Below are 8037 nucleotides of genomic sequence, written 5' to 3'. Positions count from 1 at the left end.
ATTTCTCCGTGGATAGAATATTCTTAAGTCGATGATTCCGAACGAATAATGAAGTTGAATTGAAGTAAATTAGCGAGGTATAAAAATAAGCCAGGTATGAGAGATAACTAGCAACGTGTGAACGGTTTCCTATGCTTTCCAATCAGTGCTACTGGCGCCAGACAGGCTCCACCCCCAGTCTTCGCCCAGACTTTTTCCAACAATATCAATTCAGTTCCCGACGCATAATATCGGTTAATGATTTCAATAAGTGATATATAGCTTATAATTACGGATTTGAATATCATATACTTTATTCTATACGCAGACACTTCACTATATTCAAACCATCGCAGTGGTTTTCCGATTTTAATCCAATTGTTGGCGAGTGTGAGGTCTGAAGTTATAGACTAATGGTGTGGCGCCGCGATGTCCGCAGTGAGGTGAATTGAGGCAAGTCTCAAGCAGCGATTGACATACATGGTGATTCCACCTTGTTGTCAGTGTACTACACCTATCTTATCACTCACAATAAACAGGTTTAAACCAAGTAATGGCATATTTAGGTGATAATTACTCGCTGCCGGCAACATGATTACGAACAGAATCACTTCGACTGACTGTGTTTTTTCTCTCAGTTCAATTTCTTTCCACTAAAATGTGTGTGTGTGTGTGTGTGGGGGGGGGGGGTTATTGATCATGATGGCATATAAAATAATTATCTCCATTATTTTGTTTTACTAAGAAAAAAAAAAATCATAATTTAATTTAAGCAACTCAGGGTCGCTATTGTTTCCTAAATTTCGTACAGGCCTATAAGGCTATATTATCACTCACTTCAATTGTTAGGGCCTATATTTTCTGTGGCTATATATAAAAATTAAGAGGATTTCACAAAAAATGTTTTTTGAAAAATCAGGGGTTACTAAATATACTTGAACTTTTGGCACCTTCTATATTTAACCACTAATGTAGAGTGATCCCGGAGACGATTTAAGGGTATCTGGATAAAGTATTTGACACTTTGAAGGAAGTATTGAGGAAGAGTTTAAAGGGAATGATTTAGATCCGATATTTCCTGTCTTTGGTACATCCTAAACCTATAGAGCCAGACGTTCGTCATAGGATGGAAACACACACCTTGTTATCAATGATGAAAATTGATAAATGAGAATAATGCGGAAAGGTATACATGAAATAATTACATACATAAACAAATTAATGCATAAATAAACGAATAAATACGTAAATACATACAGAATTTTATGAATGAATTAATAAAATATACAAATCATTTGATTGATTGATTAATTAATTAATAGGCCTATAAAGAAAAAAATAAAACTGTGAAATGATCAAATAACTCCAATCACAGTATATCACGCCAATATTCGTCTTATGCTCTAAAATATTAGATACATGTAGCATAATGGGCAATTTTGCTAAATTGTTTCCGGGTGAGGCGTAAACAATAAATTTAAGGGATTCTTTTAACCAACTTTTTACAGAAAATCGCGTGTGCATTCGTTATGTGTGATGATAGTCTATTTCAATAGGGTTGACCCTTTACATAATAAGCTTCAGAATTATTTTAACAAGCATTATCGACAGCAATAGTCTGTGCATTCAATGGGGAATAAAATTCACAGACTTCTCAAATTAGTACACTTTATTTATTATTTCAATCAGAGCTCCAACGCATAAATCATTTGTAAACAAATTTTACATGTTTCCCATTTAAATTCGAGAAGAAGGAACAGCAGCATGTAACCGTCATTCTTTATTTTCAAGGATGCGAGAGGAAGGTCTTAACTCTTAACTGTGGCGCCATTGGTTTCTCAAACTCTTCTTATACCTTTGACGATATGTATTGATTTCAAGGAGACTAGACGTACATCCGGGAGATTCGAATTTCGTTTTATGTCTGCTTCGCGGTCATGTTCTGTCCTAAAGGGTCCGTTGGTTGTCCGCGAATGTCTGTTCGTATTTCAATGTCCCATCGATTTTTTATTATTATTTTTTTTATATTTATTTATTATTTTTTTGGGGGGTGGGGGAGGGCAATTTCATATTTGCTTATTTTGGAAGGAAATCACCTTTTTCTGTAATTGCCCCTAAATGGTGTCGGTAACATTTTGCTCAACATAATGATTATTAAGAATAGATAACAAGAATTAATATTATTGACGAAGGCATAAAGTATGAGTGTCTTCAACGACAAAAATAATATCAAATGATAGACGATTATTTGCAAACAAACAGAATTTCCACTTATTTTTTTCTCGAAATTTAGATGGAAATTCTTTTCGATTGAAATTCGCGATTGAAAAAAACATAGGCCTATCTGCGCCCCCTCTATTTTTAAAATTTCCATTTTGTGCCCCTCTATTTCAAACTCCCGGAACCACCACTGCAAATTCAGTGATGAAATACAACAGCTTAATTATCAGCAATCATCAATTATTTTGTTTCAAAAGGGAAATCCTTATCATATCAACTTTCAAAAGTGAAACATGTCTTCCGTCCTTGGCCAGAGCCTAACATTGTCTTTGCCTTTCAGACATCAGAATTGTTATTCTGATACAATTCGAAACTGCTAAATGGTCAGCTTCACTGCAAGAAGTGTTGCTTTTCAAGTAAAGTTAATAGGCCTATATACTGAAACAATTGAATTGAAATTTTGCTCACGCGACGTCAGTTCAGATCCTTACAACCTCTTTAAAATAATAATCTTCTTTAGGCAAAAAAAAAGAAAAAAAGAATGACAACTTCACTACGTGTCATCTTTTTTTTTTTTTACAAAGAGCAAAAATAATAAGTCCATACTGCTCCTCATGAATAGAATTAAGTGTATATATATAGGGTATCTATCATGAATAGCTCCATACATGGTATCATAAAGCAGGCCTATGAACGATACGTCATGTACGTTATGACAATTGTGTCAGGAATTATTGCAAATATGAGGTTTGGGCAATAATAATCCCCAAAAACTTTCAAATGAAGAGTTTGAAAGGATGAAGTATTATTTGCACAAAACAAAGATAATGTGCTTCACAAATTCAGTAGTTTGAAGTACCAATAGGAGAATGACAATTGTATTTCAAGCCTGAAAAAATGCAAGTATATAAGCTCGCATCTCCAGTTTTCTTTATTATACAAGTCGTTTTTCAAGAGGAATAGACTCTTGAAATATCACGCGACTTCAGATATTCCGGCATTTTTGTATCGAATTCAAGTGCACCATTCTTACGCCTGCGTCAACAACACGAAATTATATATCTTATTTTATAAGTACGTTTATATAGGAGTTGTGCAAAGTATCTAATTTCTTTCTTTTGCTTTCGATTCATTTGAATAGCTACAGGCAGCTACTACAACTAATAATACCATAAAAATAGTCTTACTTTTTTTTATATTCCTCTTGAAATTCAGCAACGTCGATACACTGAGTGAGGGGATTGTGAGGGATTTCACAAAGAATAATGTAAATCTATAGCTGGCATGCAGGTGAAATAATCAAATAATTTTCAAAATATAGCCATTATTAGTCTCTTCAAAAGCTCATTTTCCAATCTAAAACGACAGGTCTATTTGTATTAGAATCGTGAAGTTCATTTCAATTTGACATTAAGACGCAGATTGGACAAACATGATAAGTATAATCTTAATGCAAAGAAAAGCCATTTTGCAATATAATAAACGTGTCAGGCAGAAGATGCAAACCATATAGAGAGACAATAACGATAAAGCCCTCCGATAAAACAGATCAAGGAATTTAGCTGGCGACATCTTGCGGAGGATACAAGAAGTCATGGTCATTTCCAACCCGGCACACAGGCGAGGGATCATGCCTCTAAGCGCCGCTGGCTCCATAACTCTAAATAAACATCGTTTATAATATTGATATCATATCCCAGTGGAACATTGTGAGTTGGTATGGTTCAGCTCGAGAAAATATTGCTCCCCATGCCATGCCGCCACCTTGTCTGAGCACGCAGCTCTCAGCCAGGCCGGCGCCAGCCCGCGATGGGCAAGGGGGCGACATGACCAGGTACTAATAGCTTACCCCCTTTCACAGCTAGAGGAATTCAATGTAAATCGATACTGTGTCAATGTTATACGTGACATACCAATCTTCAAATTGTAAACTCCTCTCTCTAAACGTATCTTTCATCGTGATATACAAAGAGAAAACATGAAAAGCAGTGGCGTATTGAGCCAAAACTTTGTGAGGGACCCAACACGGTCCGCGTGAAATTGCTTACAACTCCCGAGCGAGCAAACAGTTCGAGCGTTTTACATTAAAAATCAATTTATTGAGATAAAATCATGGAAATAGCAGTATCCTACCCCCTTTCATTTTCTGTCCCCTTTTCTCCTTCTTGTTCCTCCCTTTTTCTTGGTCGAGAGGCATTTTTAGGGGAGGGGATATGGTCCCCAAGGCCAAGCCCCCATTCCCATCTGTACGCCAATGACGGAAAGTGAAGGTAACTGTTTAAGTACTAGTGTTCCATTAATAAAAAAAAACTTACATGAAACATGCATGTATTTTAGTTCTTCATTTTATTGTAAAACAATAGTCATTGTCTCGGTTTGTGATGTTGAATATGAGTTGAGGGTCTGGATTCTAGACTAGAAGTGTAAGAAAGAGAGAACTACCAAATCCCCCAGTGAGGTAAAGGGTTCCGACTTCTTGTCGCCGTTTGAATGGCGTCAGGTATAAACAGCCCAATTTCTATTTTCATTAGCAGACTGCCACGTCTTGTTTTCGAAACGGTGAAAGCAAGCAGGGCAAACGATTCCTCACATTTAGGATATTTTTACGTGTATTTTGTCAGAAGTCTCGAGGGTAGATGAGAGTTTGACGATCTACGGGATGTGGGGGTCCAAATGTCGCCCCCCCCCCCAAAAAAAAAAAAAAAAAAAAACATATTCGAGATTGTGGAAATGGAATGCAACATGAATGATTACATTTTTTTTGCAATAATGAGAGTAAGAAAATGTCACTTTAACTATAGCTTTAACTTGCATCAATAGCCTAAGCCAATTCAAAAATAAATATTGTATTCCGAGAACCCAATTAATCGTCACTCCTTATTGGCAGTATAAGGCACACAAACCTGTCTCGCACACAAATCCATTGCTTTTTTTATTTTTTCTGAAGAAAACTACCTTGGAAGTTTGTTATTCTTTTTTAAAATACCCAAACCCGGGACCCAAACAGACATTCAGATAAAGATGGCACACGTCTGAAATGGAGGCTGTATGAGAAAAAAAGTAAACCCTTCTGAGATAAAAGCGCGTAAAATGAATTAGGCGGCTCCAGTCGTCTGACTCGATTGACAGAACTTGTAAATAAAAATGGCGCGAAAAGTAATCAATCTACAGCTCACCGATAACATTTATTGAGAACGTTGACTTGAAGACGGAGAGAGAATACTCATATTTGTCTCGTCATGCGAGCATTATTTCATTCGGTAAAATCTGTTAAGTACAGAAGGCGATCGATGAGCTCGACATCGGATCCAGAGTGTGTTTCTGTTGAAGTGACGATGATATTTGTATACTGAAAGATTTATGATTATAGACCACCACCACTCTTTGATGAAAAATGTTCGATTTTCCTTGCTTGGTTTCATTAAATTTTACTCATTAACCAATATTCTTGATACGGTTGAAAGGAATTGTTTTTTTTTTCATATTTAGATAATGATTTGTCAATTTCATGACGTAAACTACGTTTAATAACACTTTCGTTCCAAAAAAAAATTATTCACTAACAATCCGAAAATGTGGTATATTTTGTTCTACCATAAACAGGTCCATGGTTCTACCATACCAGCCTGTTACAAATTCATACTTCGCAAAAGCAAATAGCAGTTCACCTTTGATCTGTCCATATACAGGCGACGAAAAACATAAAGATAGGAGGAAAATAGATTTCACTTTCCACTTAATGACTGATCTGCATCTTTAGACACCGTACCACTTTAAGTTAATTGGCGATCAAAGGACCGGCTATAGCACGGTATAATGATTCAAAGGATTGTCCGACACCCATCAGACATTAGCCCTGATTGAAGTAATTTTATTTTAGACCCCCCCCCCCCTCCCCCGCCCCCATGCTATAGAGCTGTACGCATGCACGTTGTCTATATTTTCCGGATATAGGGTAAGCTCACAGGTACAAGAAGCCGTTTTTTTTTTGGGGGGGGTGTTGTTTTATGTTTTCAATCTATATTCTTTGTAATAAGCAATATAATAAAATATTAGGAGATACAACACTACACCCAATGAAGGGACACCATGCATCATAAATATATACGTCTCTTTGCTATCGCCTCGATAAAAGCAAAAAGTTTTCACATGAAACTTAACTCAAATGAGCATTAGTCTATTTAAAAAAAAAACAGAATGTAAATGCCACGCCCTGCGTGAGAGTCGATTTGGCGCCAAACTGACACATTCAGAACACTCGTGGGAGAAGATCATTGATCGAAAGTATTTCGCATCGCCATCCTCCAATAAACACATTTCATCAACTTGAAAATCTTGGGCACATCTTCTCACATCGGGTGTTTCAAAAACCTAACTGAGTACGGTTCTAAGGCAAAGTTCATCCTCTGAACAAAATAGAAAGAAAGTCCGACCGACGAGCAGGCTTCAAATTTTCAGAGAAAATTTCACAAAACTCTGATGGCAAAATAAGAAAGTTATTGCATTTTTAGGTTTCGCCTATTACACAAAACAGTTCTAATTTGAATTTTATTCAAATTAACATCATTCTATTTTCTTCCCTTTTACATGAAAATATCAACAATTCATATTTTTAAATTTGATGATAAAGAGGATCCCACCGCATAATTGTGATATAATAAAGTAATAATGATGACGTTACTTATCCCATGGGGATTTAAATAGCATTTTAGAAAACTAATACAGTTATTTGACATCATTGATTCCCTCGTTTGCACACGACTGATTTTTACCATATTCTCTGCAAAGGCGTAAACTGGCCTTTCCTGCAAATCTAAAAAAATTGTTTAGAAAATAAAATATTCCACATTCATTATTGATGGGAGTAAACATAGTGATTTTTTAAAACCAAATTTTCCTTGACAACATTGACCCTTAATAAAATTTGTCAGCAGGCTCCCTCACGACTTTCCCTCTACTCTAATCTACGAGTTAAGATTAAGACCAATCTCGCGCAACCAAATCCACACACGTCAACCAAGGCGACTGAAAGTCCTCCTTATCCCACACAGTGAAATCAAACATTTCCGCGTATTTATACGTATTTATCACCCAAAAATATTTTAACAAGTTTGTATGTTTTTTAATTGCATTCATCTGTCCGTCCGGTGGATTAGCGTTATTGGAATGATATGAGGGTTATTCTCCGGGGAATATCGCGTTTCAAAACTGGGGACATGAAAGGGCTAAAGGATTTGCGGGATCTCGAAAGTTGGCAAGGATGCGAGTGCGAAATATCTCATTTTTATCCTGCCTGTCTCCCGTCCATGCATTCAGTAAAACCAAAGAACTTATCATGATATCTCTGTAAAATTTGAAGTGACTGCTTTATCTAGTTTCAGGTGCAAGTTTTTCTAACTAAAAATAAGAATAATCCTAATGATACAATTCAGAATTGTTAGTGTCGCGATGGCCAACAAATAATTTTACGGCGCTGTTCAACGCGAGTGCCATAGCGCCCCCTGCGTCATATTGACGAACAATGTCGAAGGGAATTCCTCGTTTTCCAGACCTGCATTACTTGATTAGGTATGGTCCATAAGACTCCATATAGACCATTGCCTCCCTTTTCCCGGTTGGTTTGGATCTTGGTACATGGAGTATTGGTTCAAGCATGGACCTATTACATGGTTCAAGAGTACATTCAGAAAGCATAAGTTTAATTCATTAGTACATCATTCTGACTTATATGTGAAATCTGCATGTTTTCATCTCTCATAATCATGTCATATAGTGGATTGTGTTTAATTACAATATTAAGTTCTATCTCCTTCATAAAAGCACCTAAATGTGTTTTGG

This window comes from Lytechinus pictus, chromosome 3, assembly GCF_037042905.1.
Source record: "Lytechinus pictus isolate F3 Inbred chromosome 3, Lp3.0, whole genome shotgun sequence".
Lineage (NCBI taxonomy): Eukaryota > Metazoa > Echinodermata > Echinoidea > Temnopleuroida > Toxopneustidae > Lytechinus > Lytechinus pictus.
The sequence above is the reverse complement of the archived record's forward strand: the minus strand, read 5'-3'. Positions refer to the sequence as shown.